Source organism: Camellia sinensis, chromosome 1 (genome assembly GCF_055761805.1).
Source record: "Camellia sinensis isolate YWXY chromosome 1, ASM5576180v1, whole genome shotgun sequence".
Taxonomy (NCBI): Eukaryota; Viridiplantae; Streptophyta; class Magnoliopsida; order Ericales; family Theaceae; genus Camellia; species Camellia sinensis.
Genome location: NC_138961.1, coordinates 14,540,232 through 14,557,026, shown reverse-complemented (window position 1 = coordinate 14,557,026; position 16,795 = coordinate 14,540,232). Strand labels below are relative to the sequence as shown.

Below are 16,795 nucleotides of genomic sequence, written 5' to 3'. Positions count from 1 at the left end.
TAGGCGGTCCCGAACCGAGGCACACGGCCTGACGGCTCTGAAAACCGGAAACCGGACTCCGAAATGGGAAAAATGGCCTACGGCCACCAAATGTAGCCTACGGACATTGAGAGATGGTCTGCTGGACCTCTCCCTCTCCTCAGGAAAAGAAGCAGAGAAAACCGAGTCTGGTTTGCAAACCGAGACAGGGCACAGAAGAGGGTTCGGAAGTCCGGAGGCAGGGCTCACGGCCGCGACTCCGAGACTTCTGAACGAGCACATCATGCAACATCACCAAGCACTCAATCGGTGACGTCTGAGTCTTAAGGTCGGTCAAAAATGGGGTGTCTACACCTCTACTATCTCTAACCATTTCTCACTATCACACCACTCCCTCTGTCACAATCAGCCATTACCTTCACCAATAAACACCCGCATCCCCTATTGCAGATCTAAATTAGAAAAGAGTGATCAACCCATTCAGTACTGTGTTATCGAACTAAAAAGATTTGTTCAACGCTGTGCTTCTGAACATTCAGGATTCATTCAACACTGTGTTTGTCACGACCTAAACCCGCCCCTATAGGTTTAGCGTTGTAACAAGCCAGTAATCCTTGAATTACCAAAGGTCTCTGAACAGATTATGACATAATAAGGGGTTGTGGAAGCAAATATATAAAATATGCATCGTCCATTGAGCTGTGCAGATTTACATGAGACAGCTAAGATAAAACTTTTATATACATGCACGTGACATCATAATAAAGTAGTCTTACGTCACTCGATGATACAGATAAAACAAAAGTGGGCCTTAGCCTATTATCTAGATAGTCAAAAATTGTACGAGAGTCACAAAAAGAAAACAAAACAAGAGTTTAAACATAATTCACCAAACATGACCCCGTGACTTGACCTAATCTGGAACCTCCTCGGAAGGCACAAAGGGTGCCCGACAAAACAAAATTCCAAACAATCATCATTGAGGCAAGTCACGCACCTGATCACTTACATACATAATACGGTGAGCGGAAGCCTAGTAAATAATAACAGAGTAAAGGGGCTTTGATGAATGTTGTACATAACAGTTACAGAAAACAGAATTTAGATTCATAATCATGTTCAGAAATCAGAACTCGTAATAGAAACATATTCAAAATCATGTTTAGAATTGGCAATTGATCATACGTGGTACATCCATTAGCCATAGCAGAAATAGTTGAGCTATAAAGGGATGGCTATAAAAGGCATACAGTTGATTCACATGCACGGAGACGGTACAATTGGCTCATGACGTACAGTTGGCCCATAATTGGAATGTAATAGAACAGATAACAGATGTCATCTAAAACTAAGAATGCCACGAATACATTTCAGAAATATTGGACAACCATTTATTCATGTAGAAAATAATATTTCAGAAAATAGATCATCTTATATCATTCAAAAAATACTTGTAATTGAACATAGCTTTACAAAGTTATTACTCACAGTTGGCTCCAAAGGCAGACAGACAGAACAGACAGATCAATCAATTTATGGCGCGTGACCTACACAAACAAATAACAGATGCATACTGAAACACATACTCAGAAAACACTTAACTTAATTTGTCTTGCTTTTAGTGTGTTCCTAAGTATTATCCTCATTATTGTGTCTTAATTAGGGCTTAAGAAATGTCTATGATGCAATGAGGATACCAAGATGTGATTCAAAACACTTAATAAAATTTGCTGAAAACATATTACTCTCTAGACCGTAGTTTCCTTCGCTCGAGCAGAGGTTCAAAAATGTGAGTGGTTGCTCAAGCGCAACTTCCTTCGCTCGAGCGGTCTGTAAACTTTGCAAAAGTACTGGTTGCTTGATTTTTTCACTCGACAGTCGCTCGAGCGCGAAACTAAGTGTTACCCAAAAGACAACCTAAGAGGGGGGTAAATTAGGTTTTTACAATTAAAATTAATAATGCCCTAATAAAAATTATGACTAGCACAATAAATAAATATAATTAATGAAATAAAAATAACTAAAACAAGTGTCTTAACAACTATGTCAGTTAATGATTTTAGCACAGTAAAAATGTGAAATATAACTATGGCAATTTAAAATAAAATAAAGAGATAAGGGAGAGAGAGGCAAACAAATTTATAATGGTTCGGCTTCAACTCGGCCTACGTCCACTCCACAAGCTTCACTTGAGATTTTTCACTATCTTCTAGCTTCACAGGGGTGCTAGCAACCTCTTTACAAATGAAGCAATCCTCCACGGATTTTACACAGACTTCACAAGTCCAAACCCTTACAAATCTTAGGTGATTCACAATCACTCTCAAGATTTAAAGAACACAGTGTTTGCAACACTTTTACAACATGAAATTGTATTTTTGTTTTCAAAGAAAACTTACAATAAATATCTCTCAAAGATAGATATATAAAATGAAGTTTTGATTTTTCGGTAAATCTCACACAGGAAAGATGGGCTTAAAGTTATAAGGCTCAGTGTATAATTTCTAAGAATAGATGTGAGTGATTATAGATCAAAGAATATTTTCAGGTTTTTGTAACTTGTTTACATTAGAGACTTTGGTATATATAATGAAAATTATAGCCGTTGTATTCATTTGAATTTATAGCCGTTGGAGTCATTTGAATTTATAGCCGTTCTACTTCTATCATTACCAATTTGAATATCTTCCACTTCATCATTGCCAATTTGAATATCTTCCACTTTAATCTTTTTACCTTTTGAACCTTTGTAGCTGTTTATAGTCATTGTACTTCCATCATTACTAATTTGAATATCTTCCACTTGAACCTTTTGAACCTTTTGGCCTGTTGCTGTGCTAGGCTGTTTGAACCTTTGTTTTGGGTGGTTTGAACTCCTGATTTAATCAAATATTAAATACATTCTAACAACATTTAGGATAAAGGTTTAGGTGAGAAATAATGGGACAAAATAAATTTTGATTATATTTTTCTCTTTCAAATAAATCATCAAAATAAATGTTGATTAAAATATAATTAAATAAATCATCAAAATAAATTTTGGATTGTATTTTTCTCTTTCAAATAAATTAAAACAAAATTAAATAAATCATCAAAATAAATAAGTCTAACAATCTCCCCCTTTTTTATGATGGCACATAATGATATTTTGATTTGATTTGATGTGGGAGTAAGAAAAGCTCCCCCTCAAGTCATGCTCCCTGAATTCATTTCTAAATACATAGGTTAGCACATGTGTTGTTAGACTTATTTATTTTGATGATTTATTTAATTATATTTTTAATTTATTTGGAAGAGAAAAATAGAATCAAAATTTATTTTGATAATTTATTTGAAAGAGAAAAATAGAATCAAAATTTATTTTGTCCCATTATTTCTCACCTAAACCTTTATCCTAAATGTTGTTAGAACGTATTTACTATTTGATTAAATCAGGAGTTCAAACAGCCAAAAAACAGAGGTTCAAATAGCCCAGCACAACAGCAGTTCAAAAGATTCAAGTGGAAGATATTCAAATTTATAATGATGGAGTGGAAGATATTCAAATTGGTAATGATGGAAGTACAACGGCTATAAACGGTTAGAAATTCAAATGAATACAAATTTGTAATGATGGAGTGGAAGATATTCAAATTAGTAATGATGGACTACAACAGCTATAAACGGCTATAAATTCAAATGAATACAACGGCTATAAACGACTATAATTTTCATTATATATAACAAAGCCTATAATGTAAATAAGTTAAAAAAAAAAAACAGAAAATATTCTTTGATCTATAATCACTCACATCTATTATTTGAAAAATTCACTGAGAAGTGTTCTTCAATTTTTGTTTACATCCTCTCTCAGAAATTATACACTGAGCCTTATAGCTTCAAACCTATTTTTCCTGTGTGAGGTTTACAGAAAAACCAGAGCTTCATTTGTATATCCATCTTCGAGAAATATTTATTGTAAGCTTTCTTTGAAAATAAAAATACCATTTCATCTTGTAAAAGTGTTGCAAGCACTATGTTCTTGAAATCTTGAGAGTGATTTTGAATCACCTAAGATTTGCAAGGGTTTGGGCTTGTGAAGTCTATGTAAAATCTATGGAAGATTGCTCCATGTTTATGAGGTTTCTAGCACTCCTGTTAAGCTAGAAGATAGTGAAAAATCTCTAGTGAAGCTTGAGAAATGGATGTAGGCTTGGTTGAAGCCGAACCACTATAAATCTGTTTGTCTCATCTTCCGTAATCTCTTTACTTTCCTACTACTGCTATAGCTATCTAATATTTATGTGTTAATCATTTGATTTACCATGTATGTTAGTTATACTTCATTATTATTTTGCTTGATCATTTACTGCTAAGTTCATCATTATGTTCGTTAATAATTTGTTGTACTAGTTGTTAATTTTATTGGGGTATTATTGATTTTAATTTGTAGAAACCTAATTCACCGCCCCTCTTAGGTTGCTTTTTGGGTAACAATTGGTATCAAAGCCTGGGGCTCTTGTTTAAATTTAACAATCTTGAGTTTTTGATCCATAGCAACCATGTATTCTACTTACTCTGTTGTAGGCCACGCTAGCAATAGGACACCTCTCTTTGATGGTAGTAATTACATTCATTGAAAAAAAAAATGACTTTGAATCTTCAAGCTACCAATTATGCTTTGTGGCTCATTATCACTAAATGTCCTAAAATCCCTACCAAGGTAGTAGACCACATTAGTGTGCCTAAACTTGAGGATGAATTTGATGAGTATGATTATAAACTCCTTCAAGCTAATACTAAAGCCAAGCTTATTCTTGTGTGTGGACTAGATGCAAACGAGTACAATAGAATTTTTGGGTATATTACTGCTAAAGAGATTTGGGATAAACTTGAAATCACCTATGAAGGAACTAGCCAAATAAAAGAGTCTCGGATTGACATGCTTATTCATGATTATGAACTCTTTACGATGGAATCATTTGAATCTATTTATGAGATGTTTTATAAATTTACCAATATTATTAATGCTCTAAAATCTCTTGGTAAATCTTATACTAATTGTGAGCTTATGAGAAAAATACTTAGATCTTTGCCAAATGAATGGGAAGCTAAGGTTACAGCTATCCAAGAAGCAAAAGACCTAACAAAATTAAGCATTGAAGAACTCCTAGGCTCACTCACGGCTCGTGAACTTTCAATAATGGATGGCAGCAAAAAGGAAGCCATTTGGGACGAAAATGATGGAGTAACCAACCTGTGTCTCATGGCTCTTGGAGAAGAAGAATTCACTCAAGATGAGGTAATTTCAAATTATGTAGAACTTGAAAGTGCTTTCAATGAATTACATGACATATTTAGAAATATTTGTGTTAAGAATTCCAAATTAAAGAAATTAGTTACTTCTCTTTCAAATGATGTGGGTGTTTTAAAAATGAAAAATGCGACTTTGAAAAATGACTTTACGTCTATTGCCAATGAGAAAAACATTTTGAAAAACAATGTTGAGGATTTAAACAAAACTCTTGAAAATTTTATAAAAGGAAAAGAAAACCTCAACAAGTTTCTTGGAAATAAAAGATGTGTTTTTGACAAAGTAGGCATTGGTTTTGATCCTCCTAAACCTTTTATGAGATTAAATGTTCTTGAGACTAATCTCCATGGACCCAAGAAAGTATGGGTACCAAGAAAGAAATCAAGATATTTTGTAAGTGGAATCTCAAAGAACACCAAGGACTTCGAGAGGAAATGCACAATAAGAGTGTTCAATCTAACGAGCAAAGTCAGCTCCTACAAGAAGAAGAATGATGAAATTAAAATCACCAAGATGAACAATAGAAGTAATGTATGGGTGAAGATTCCAAAGAGTTAAATGAAAATATAACTCCTAACACACCTTTAAGCTTAAAGTTCTATATTCTTTAAGGTGTGATTTGTGTACAATAGGTTGTGTCTAATCATTACTTCCATATAACCTAATTGTACTAAGATTGGATTAGTCATATTCTATTTCAAACCATCATTGAACTCATATTTATATTATCTTTGATAATTGCCTATTAGAATATGAATAATTCTTGTATAAATTGATTATCCTATATCATGTCATCCATTGCTATGAAAAAGAGATAAGAAGTGATAAATTTTTTGTGAGCATACTTTTCACATCTTATATATGACTTCATACTAATATATTAATTCCTTTTTTAGTCATATCTTTGTAGAATCAATTTTGATGTCATAACATGTTTTTGAGATGTATACTATCTATATTTTAAATTCTACATATGTGATCTCAAGAATATGCTCAATATGAAAATTTCATACTTATATGCTTTAAATGAAAAGAAGTATCATACGTTTGTAGAGACATTGCATCTATCTTATTGAATATCTTTTGAATATGGATTATATTGGCATGCATCTCATGAAATGCTTTTGATTGATAAATTGTTGAATTAATTATTTATAGCATTCATGTTGTGTTTCACATTGAGTAAAATGTTTTATCATACTTGAGTATGTGGATTGAATTGATGAAGATGACTCTTGAAAATGTTATGTGATTAAATGAGATTGTTGCATCATTTCTTAATACAACAAAGAGTATAAAACTATTTTCTTATGCATATTATGTGACGCCCCAAATTTTTCGAACATCAAGGGAAATTAAATAAACAAAATGACTTAATAAACTAAAAATTTGACATCTTAATAGGGTAATCCAACTCTCGTACATAACCAAACGTCCAAATAACAACAGATAAAAGCTTAAAATTATCCAAATACAACATCAAATGAAATTATAAAGTCCTTAATAGCTATTATATAAAATAATATTATTTATTCGGCTCTACTCGGGGTTTCAGGTCAGCCAAGGCTCTACGTTAGCGTCGACTCCATTTCAGCTTCAGTTATTTTCTCGCCAAGACCTGGCATAAAACGCCAGGGCAACAAAAATATATGCCATGAGTTTTGCAACACAGTAAGAAAACATAACCAACCTACCATTCTTTTTAAGAGAAAAATAATGAGATTATAAACACGAGGTAACAATATAATTGTAAGCATAAATTACAACCATTAAAATAATTTTAATAAATTAGGTGACACTCGAAATCTCACCAAAGAGATTTAACTTACCAACCACTAAGCATGGCAACGGTTAATTTGAAACCCTCCCTTGGTCAAATATTCAAGTGTTACCAACCGTAACTACCAGGGATGCCCACGTCCGGAGTGATATACCCAAGTAGTGGCATCCGTGGTCTGCCCCAAGGAAACGGTCTGCCAGGGGTACGTAACCTCCCTGTGTGCCACCAGCACATCCACCCTTATTCCAAAACCAAATACCGAAAAGGGTTCAAATAAGTCTCGTGCCATCTTAGAGTTTCGCAACACAATTTACGTGAGAATTCTCAAAACCAGGGCTCACCCTGAACAACCGGTATTAACCGTCAATCCCTTGATTTCATACACTCTTTAAAATCAGGACTCACCCTGAATAACCGGTATTAACCGTCAACCCTTAATTTCGTATACTCTTTAAAACCCAGACTCACTCTGAACAACTGGTATTAACCGTCAATTGTTAACTTTGTATATGCCGTTAATCATTTCAGTTAATTTTGATAGTACTCACAAATAATTTTAAATTTTAATCACAATTGATGTTATATCAACTCATTAAAATTCCCAACATAAAATATTGCACATGTCACACAATAATAAATAAATGTACAGCATTTAAATAAACAATTTATTTAAACCATGGTATGAAATAATAATTTAGATACAGAGAAAATAAACCAAAGCCACACACGTGCATGGATCTTTAATTTACAAGATTAGACTACCACAATATTAAATAAATCACAATACACCCATACATGGATTACTAATTTACTATATTTGATGAATTGGACCAACACAATAACTGATTTTTATCCGAATAAATAATTAAAGTCATGATCTTAAACCTGTCAGGAAATTTTCAGGTTATACCTTAGGTAATAAAAATTATAAATAAATTATTTATGCAGTTCTAAAATTCGTGGAAATGTACAGAATATTCAATAAATATGTTTGGGTCAATTTTCAGGAATAAATTCCCAAAGATAAGTTATAAATAATTCTGTAAAATTCTAAGAAATTTTATGACACAGATTTATCACATTTTCTTAAATTAATTCCATACTTAAATTTATAAATCAAGCCCACAATCTCAAAATTTAGTATGAAATTAGACTTCTCAAATTTCATATTTTAGTTAGAAATTTCCAGATTTGGATTAATATGGAATTTTTAATAAGCTTTTAAACATATACTAAAATCTGTCTTACAGTAGCAGATTTAATTATAAATTTGTATAAATTCCTACCAAGCTCAATAATTGTTAAGAAAATTCCTGGGTGAACTAGACATCATTCTCAACAACTTTGTAGAATAAATCATTTCAAAATTTTGAGCATAAAATTGTCTAAAAATTCGTACAAGTTTCTAGCAGATTGAAGAGTTATATAATCAAACCAAATAAAATCTTTAATCATCTCTTTAATGGCACAAATTACACATGCAAGTCTAAATCCAAGATTATATCATGATTTTAAGGCTACTAATAAAGAATTGACCTTCAAATATTTAACATACCAATCACAAATTCACATACAACTATAAACAAAATTTTATCTAAAGTTTTAGCTATGTTAACATATGAACACAAATCTAAATATTTAACAATTAAAAAGAATTAGACGGTTATAAGAGTTTACTTACTATGTTAGGTTGTTAACGATTTATCGTCCGAATTTGATTTATGATTCTGATCGTAAGATATGATTGTCCTGGCTCCATGATCGTCTTGCTAAAATTTCACATCAATCGGACGCGATCTCACCGTTGATCTGCCATTGGATTCTCTTAGAACATTTAGTTGTTGATCATCATCTTAGACTCAAATTTTGCAAGATCTAACCCCAAAAATGGATTCTACACGTCGAAAAACCTAAGGGTGGTCATCCCCAAAGTCATAGGACCACTCGATTAACCTAGAGGTACTAGGGTGCACCGTAGCAGCATGGGCCGAGAAACACAGGATAAAATTTAAGCTCATCTTCTCCAAAGCCGTAGCATGCACGAACAGAAGAGACCCAGAAATTTGGTTTCAATGTCCCCAGTTCAAATACTTGTATCTTCTTCATCGTAACTCCGTTTTATCTTATTTTTCTGTCATTGGATTCACCTCACGGCTTAGTTTTTGGTTCACTACTCACACGCCTCGTTCCGTCTCTTTTTGCATGCCGTCGGACCTCCAAAATTTGACCAAAAATAAGATTATTTTCCTACCGTCTCGGACATTTCTTCGAACCATCTTTCGGACTCCATAACTTTCTTAATTCTTAACGGTTTTACTTCATTCTTTCGCCAATCTCTTCAACTTACTCCGTACTTCATCTTACATGATCCATTTTCCTCAATTCTTCCCGGAATGGATGGTTTTGGCATGCCGAAAGTAAGCCGAAAACCAACTTTTGAAATTCAAAATAAATTTCTCTAACTTTGCTTCTTTCTCCTCCATCTTCTTTCTTCTTCTCTTTCTTCACCTACAACACTTTGTGGATGGTGGTTCTAGATGATAATAGAAATAGGTGATGGTGGTGGTGCCGGTCCGACGGTGCGCCAATGGTGGTGAAATTCGCGGGTTGGCGATAGTGTGGGTTGAGGCCATGGCTATGGAGGTTGGGGAAGGAGGAAAAACATAGATAAAGGAGAAAGAGAGTTTTGAGAATGAGAGGTAGAGGGAGAGGGAGAACCGAGAGAAAGAGAGATATCAAATTAGAAGAGAAGCAAAGTGAGGAAGATGAAAAGAAATAAAATAAAAAAAAAAGGAGAGAAATAGAACACTTGGTGGCATGGCATCAGCATGCTCACCACGTTGCAGGTGGAATGCAAGAAAAACCTGGGGTAGCAACCCATGGTTTTTGATTGGGTTTTAGTACAGCAATTATATGGTTTCAGTGTAATTTGATTACCAAAAAAATATAGAGAAAAATATAATAAAAATATCATACGGTTCAGAAATTAATATTGAGTAATAATATAAAGTCAAAAATATTTTATTTTATTTTGTTTTGAATAAATTTTCAGTATAAAAATATACAGACTATTAAATTCAAAATATTGTGAATAATTATTTAAGAAAATTAAAAATATACATATTATTTTTATTATATAAAAATACGGGGTTTCACAATCTATCCCCCTAAAAAAAAATTTCGTCCTCGAAATTTAAGTTGTTCTTGGTTTTGAAAAGTTGTGGGTAATAAATAGGCGAACTCTACTATTATGTTATTAGTTTCCAGTCTTAACTCGTTCACATCCTCTCTCATCTTCGATTCAATGCTTTTGCCTCATGTTTAGGTCCTTTGGCGCACACGGTTGCATGAAGCTCTTGCGATTTGCAAAACTTTCAAAATGTTCATCGTAATGACCCCATTGCTTCAATGTGAAGCTCTTTGCTCGAGAAAACATTCGCACACTTGCTAAGGATTAGTCTTGTTGATCGTCCTGTAGGCTGCTAGCGTCATTCGTCAATTTGTTGTGGTCGGAAAGCTAGTCTATCCTCCTTAAACAATTACAGCGTTCCATCGAATGCATAAGTCATTTCCTTCTTCTGGTGGCCACTAATTATGACTTGGTGTATGGACAATCAATCTGTGTCCAAGATGATGTCGATGTCGAACATTTTCATGTTTCGAGGTTCGAGAATTCAAGTACACACAATTCGTAAGGGTTTGCATACCAATTCTAGTGATCTAACACACTGCAAATGTGAAGGAATAAGATGAAAAACATATAACCAAGAGTTTTAAGACTGGTTTGATAGAAATTTTCGTCGTGTAGGTTTTGATTACAAACGAGTCACACCAAAAGAGTTCTAACTGGTAACTCTAAGCCCAAGGTTGGTACAGAAGTAATAAGGACAACAGAATACAAAGTGGCTATAACAACAATATCAATTAACATAATGATCGGATTAATGACATTATAGTTTTGGACTTTCATGTAATCAAGATCATGGAGGAAGTGACTATACTAGATATCTAACCTGAAATTACGTTGGCCCTACGTGTGTCAAAATAAATATTCAAGATTTGTTATTGAGTAAAGAAATTGCGACTGTTTACAAAATTCTAGTACTAGATAGGATAATCACGGCAAAAAGGTTGCCAATTTTAACGATAGTAGAATTGAAAATAAGATGGTAATGACTTAATCTTGAATATGAACGACATCAACCAAAGGTTATACATATGAGATAGGAAAATGAAGATCAACACAAAACTCGTAAGAATAATAGTGACCCTCCCTTTATATATATATATATATATATATATATATTATATAAGTATATATATCTAATGCGCAATACTTCTCGTTCAGGATTAAACCCGCTCCCTTACGTAAGTGATCGTTAAATCGTTTGGAGTTGAAACACCTGACGCGACGATTATAAATCTGAAACATGTTCTCCTGAGTCAATGTTATTATGCCAGAAATTCGAATAACGTCCTAAGGTTGGCGAAGAAAAGTTCATTTTTGATGTCTTTTAGTTAGCAAAACAGATAGTATTATCATAATATAACCTAGTCAGGGCAAAGTTATTTCTAACCATAGGCCGAAACACGTGGGTAATGTAGATCACATAAGTCTATTCTCTTAAGCGTGACGCTTAACTCAAATTCAGATTAATCCTCTTCAAATAATCCTTAAGGATTCTATACTAATGCTCTCAGGTGCGAAAAAAAAAATTGGAGTGACTACACCAATCATCACTTTTACAACAGACTCCTCAAAACTTTTAATTTAATTTATTATTATTATTATTATATATATATATTTTTTTTTTGGAAAACTTGAACCAACAGTCTTAGATCATCTAGAGTCGCAGGTAAGTTAAATGCAAACTTGAGACTCCTAGTTCACATGATTTGCATACGAGATCTACTCGAGTTTGACCTTCTAGCAGTGAAGCTACACTCATAGGTGTTTCTAATCGTTTAAGCTCTAATCCCAAGATTCACACAGTTATAGTAGAGAAGAAAGGGTATGACGTGGCTACGACAATAGCATAACTAGCATAAGAATTCAAATGGAATTTGAACAGACAGTACAGTCGGATGACATGATAGTTTTGAACTTTTAATAGGGTTAAGATTATGGAGCTGGTGACCAAACTAGATATTTGAATTGAAATTGTGTTTGGCCATACACATTTCAAACCAAACACCTAAGATTCTTCACCCTGTAAGGATTGAAAGAGTGCAACCGGTTTTCAAGAGAACAACATACAAGATACAATAAACATAGGTCAAAAATTGCCAATTGATCATCTTAAGGCAATACTTTGTCGAATTAGAAAGGTTCAATGAAGATAGAGAAGTGATGATTTTACATCCGACAAATTTGGCGTCAAGCTAGTTAGGATCAAACAAGGATAGTCACTATGATTAGCATAAATCCCTCATAAACTATGAGTTACATAATTCTATTCCTTCTAACACATGACACTACTCCTCAATTGAGGTTAAACCTCTTCCCACTGTCCTTAGGTATTCTAACCTAGAGCTCTGATACCATGTTGTGACGCCCCAAATTTTTCGAACATCAAGGGAAATTAAATAAACAAAATGACTTAATAAACTAAAAATTTGACATCTTAATAGGGTAATCCAACTCTCGTACATAACCAAGCGTCCAAATAACAATAGATAAAAGCTTAAAATTATCCAAATACAACATCAAATGAAATTATAAAGTCCTTAATAGCTATTATATAAAATAATATTATTTATTCGGCTCTACTCGGGGTTTCAGGTCAGCCAAGGCTCTACGTTAGCGTCGACTCCATTTCAGCTTCAGTTATTTTCTCGCCAAGACCTGGCATAAAACGCCAGGGCAACAAAAATATATGCCATGAGTTTTGCAACACAGTAAGAAAACATAACCAACCTACCATTCTTTTTAAGAGAAAAATAATGAGATTATAAACACGAGGTAACAATATAATTGTAAGCATAAATTACAACCATTAAAATAATTTTAATAAATTAGGTGACACTCGAAATCTCACCAAAGAGATTTAACTTACCAACCACTAAGCATGGCAACGGTTAATTTGAAACCCTCCCTTGGTCAAATATTCAAGTGTTACCAACCGTAACTACCAGGGATGCCCACGTCCGGAGTGATATACCCAAGTAGTGGCATCCGTGGTCTGCCCCAAGGAAACGGTCTGCCAGGGGTACGTAACCTCCCTGTGTGCCACCAGCACATCCACCCTTATTCCAAAACCAAATACCGAAAAGGGTTCAAATAAGTCTCGTGCCATCTTAGAGTTTCGCAACACAATTTACGTGAGAATTCTCAAAACCAGGGCTCACCCTGAACAACCGGTATTAACCGTCAATCCCTTGATTTCATACACTCTTTAAAATCAGGACTCACCCTGAATAACCGGTATTAACCGTCAACCCTTAATTTCGTATACTCTTTAAAACCCAGACTCACTCTGAACAACTGGTATTAACCGTCAATTGTTAACTTTGTATATGCCGTTAATCATTTCAGTTAATTTTGATAGTACTCACAAATAATTTTAAATTTTAATCACAATTGATGTTATATCAACTCATTAAAATTCCCAACATAAAATATTGCACATGTCACACAATAATAAATAAATGTACAGCATTTAAATAAACAATTTATTTAAACCATGGTATGAAATAATAATTTAGATACAGAGAAAATAAACCAAAGCCACACACGTGCATGGATCTTTAATTTACAAGATTAGACTACCACAATATTAAATAAATCACAATACACCCATACATGGATTACTAATTTACTATATTTGATGAATTGGACCAACACAATAACTGATTTTTATCCGAATAAATAATTAAAGTCATGATCTTAAACCTGTCAGGAAATTTTCAGGTTATACCTTAGGTAATAAAAATTATAAATAAATTATTTATGCAGTTCTAAAATTCGTGGAAATGTACAGAATATTCAATAAATATGTTTGGGTCAATTTTCAGGAATAAATTCCCAAAGATAAGTTATAAATAATTCTGTAAAATTCTAAGAAATTTTATGACACAGATTTATCACATTTTCTTAAATTAATTCCATACTTAAATTTATAAATCAAGCCCACAATCTCAAAATTTAGTATGAAATTAGACTTCTCAAATTTCATATTTTAGTTAGAAATTTCCAGATTTGGATTAATATGGAATTTTTAATAAGCTTTTAAACATATACTAAAATCTGTCTTACAGTAGCAGATTTAATAATAAATTTGTATAAATTCCTACCAAGCTCAATAATTGTTAAGAAAATTCCTGGGTGAACTAGACATCATTCTCAACAACTTTGTAGAAGAAATCATTTCAAAATTTTGAGCATAAAATTGTCTAAAAATTCGTACAAGTTTCTAGCAGATTGAAGAGTTATATAATCAAACCAAATAAAATCTTTAATCATCTCTTTAATGGCACAAATTACACATGCAAGTCTAAACCCAAGATTATATCATGATTTTAAGGCTACTAATAAAGAATTGACCTTCAAATATTTAACATACCAATCACAAATTCACATACAACTATAAACAAAATTTTATCTAAAGTTTTAGCTATGTTAACATATGAACACAAATCTAAATATTTAACAATTAAAAAGAATTAGACGGTTATAAGAGTTTACTTACTATGTTAGGTTGTTAACGATTTATCGTCCGAATTTGATTTATGATTCTGATCGTAAGATATGATTGTCCTGGCTCCATGATCGTCTTGCTAAAATTTCACATCAATCGGACGCGATCTCACCGTTGATCTGCCATTGGATTCTCTTAGAACATTTAGTTGTTGATCATCATCTTAGACTCAAATTTTGCAAGATCTAACCCCAAAAATGGATTCTACACGTCGAAAAACCTAAGGGTGGTCATCCCCAAAGTCATAGGACCACTCGATTAACCTAGAGGTACTAGGGTGCACCGTAGCAGCATGGGCCGAGAAACACAGGATAAAATTTAAGCTCATCTTCTCCAAAGCCGTAGCATGCACGAACAGAAGAGACCCAGAAATTTGGTTTCAATGTCCCCAGTTCAAATACTTGTATCTTCTTCATCGTAACTCCGTTTTATCTTATTTTTCTGTCATTGGATTCACCTCACGGCCTAGTTTTTGGTTCACTACTCACACGCCTCGTTTCGTCTCTTTTTGCATGCCGTCGGACCTCCAAAATTTGACCAAAAATAAGATTATTTTCCTACCGTCTCGGACATTTCTTCGAACCATCTTTCGGACTCCATAACTTTCTTAATTCTTAACGGTTTTACTTCATTCTTTCGCCAATCTCTTCAACTTACTCCGTACTTCATCTTACATGATCCATTTTCCTCAATTCTTCCCGGAATGGATGGTTTTGGCATGCCGAAAGTAAGCCGAAAACCAACTTTTGAAATTCAAAATAAATTTCTCTAACTTTGCTTCTTTCTCCTCCATCTTCTTTCTTCTTCTCTTTCTTCACCTACAACACTTTGTGGATGGTGGTTCTAGATGATAATAGAAATAGGTGATGGTGGTGGTGCCGGTCCGACGGTGCGCCAATGGTGGTGAAATTCGCGGGTTGGCGATAGTGTGGGTTGAGGCCATGGCTATGGAGGTTGGGGAAGGAGGAAAAACATAGATAAAGGAGAAAGAGAGTTTTGAGAATGAGAGGTAGAGGGAGAGGGAGAACCGAGAGAAAGAGAGATATCAAATTAGAAGAGAAGCAAAGTGAGGAAGATGAAAAGAAATAAAATAAAAAAAAAAAAGAGAGAAATAGAACACTTGGTGGCATGGCATCAGCATGCTCACCACGTTGCAGGTGGAATGCAAGAAAAACCTAGGGTAGCAACCCATGGTTTTTGATTGGGTTTTAGTACAGCAATTATATGGTTTCAGTGTAATTTGATTACCAAAAAAATATAGAGAAAAATATAATAAAAATATCATACGGTTCAGAAATTAATATTGAGTAATAATATAAAGTCAAAAATATTTTATTTTATTTTATTTTGAATAAATTTTCAGTATAAAAATATACAGACTATTAAATTCAAAATATTGTGAATAATTATTTAAGAAAATTAAAAATATACATATTATTTTTATTATATAAAAATACGGGTTTCACATATTATGCTATGCGTTACAACTTGAAAATTTTAAAAAATAGCATTCCAAACTCTTGTTTGATCATTGAATTATTTTTCATCTTTTTAGTTTGTGATAAGAAGTGATTTGTGTTGTATTTTTATTGAGTAATAGTGATTGTTCTATGAATGCTATATTTACACAAAATAGAAAAAGGTAGCACTAACTTAGGGGGAGAAATCATTTTGCTAACATACTTGTTAAACCCTTTTGAGATGAACTCCTCATGAAAGAAAATTGAAGATTGAAAAGCTTTCATCTCTTGAACTTAAGGTATGCCTCATATACTCTCTTAAGATTTTGAGGTAAAAATTCTATCTTATATTCCTTGAGCTACAACTATTATTACTTTGATATGAAAAAGATTGATTATGCTTCATATGATTTGCAATGTATACTCTTTAATGATGCTCTTACCTAAAAATCATGCCTATGCTTAAATGTGTGGTACACATTGAAATTCATGATTTTTCTTGGCATATGGATTGTTATATCTTGAACATGCTTCATTTTTTTTGGAATTACATTAGTTCCATGAGATTATATTGAGTTTAACCTAT

The 16,795-nt window shown here is 33.2% G+C and overlaps 2 long non-coding RNA genes across 2 annotated transcripts; both read right to left on the bottom strand.

The window, feature by feature from the left end:
- Positions 1-6,645: 6,645 nt before the first annotated feature.
- Positions 6,646-9,882, bottom strand: LOC145791751 (uncharacterized). Its single transcript, XR_014331176.1, has 2 exons — positions 8,734-9,882; positions 6,646-6,890 (listed from the first exon to the last, which is right to left on the bottom strand). It is a non-coding gene; the product is annotated as an uncharacterized LOC145791751 (long non-coding RNA).
- Positions 9,883-12,652: 2,770 nt separating this feature from the next.
- Positions 12,653-15,842, bottom strand: LOC145791747 (uncharacterized). Its single transcript, XR_014331175.1, has 2 exons — positions 14,741-15,842; positions 12,653-12,897 (listed from the first exon to the last, which is right to left on the bottom strand). It is a non-coding gene; the product is annotated as an uncharacterized LOC145791747 (long non-coding RNA).
- Positions 15,843-16,795: the final 953 nt, after the last annotated feature.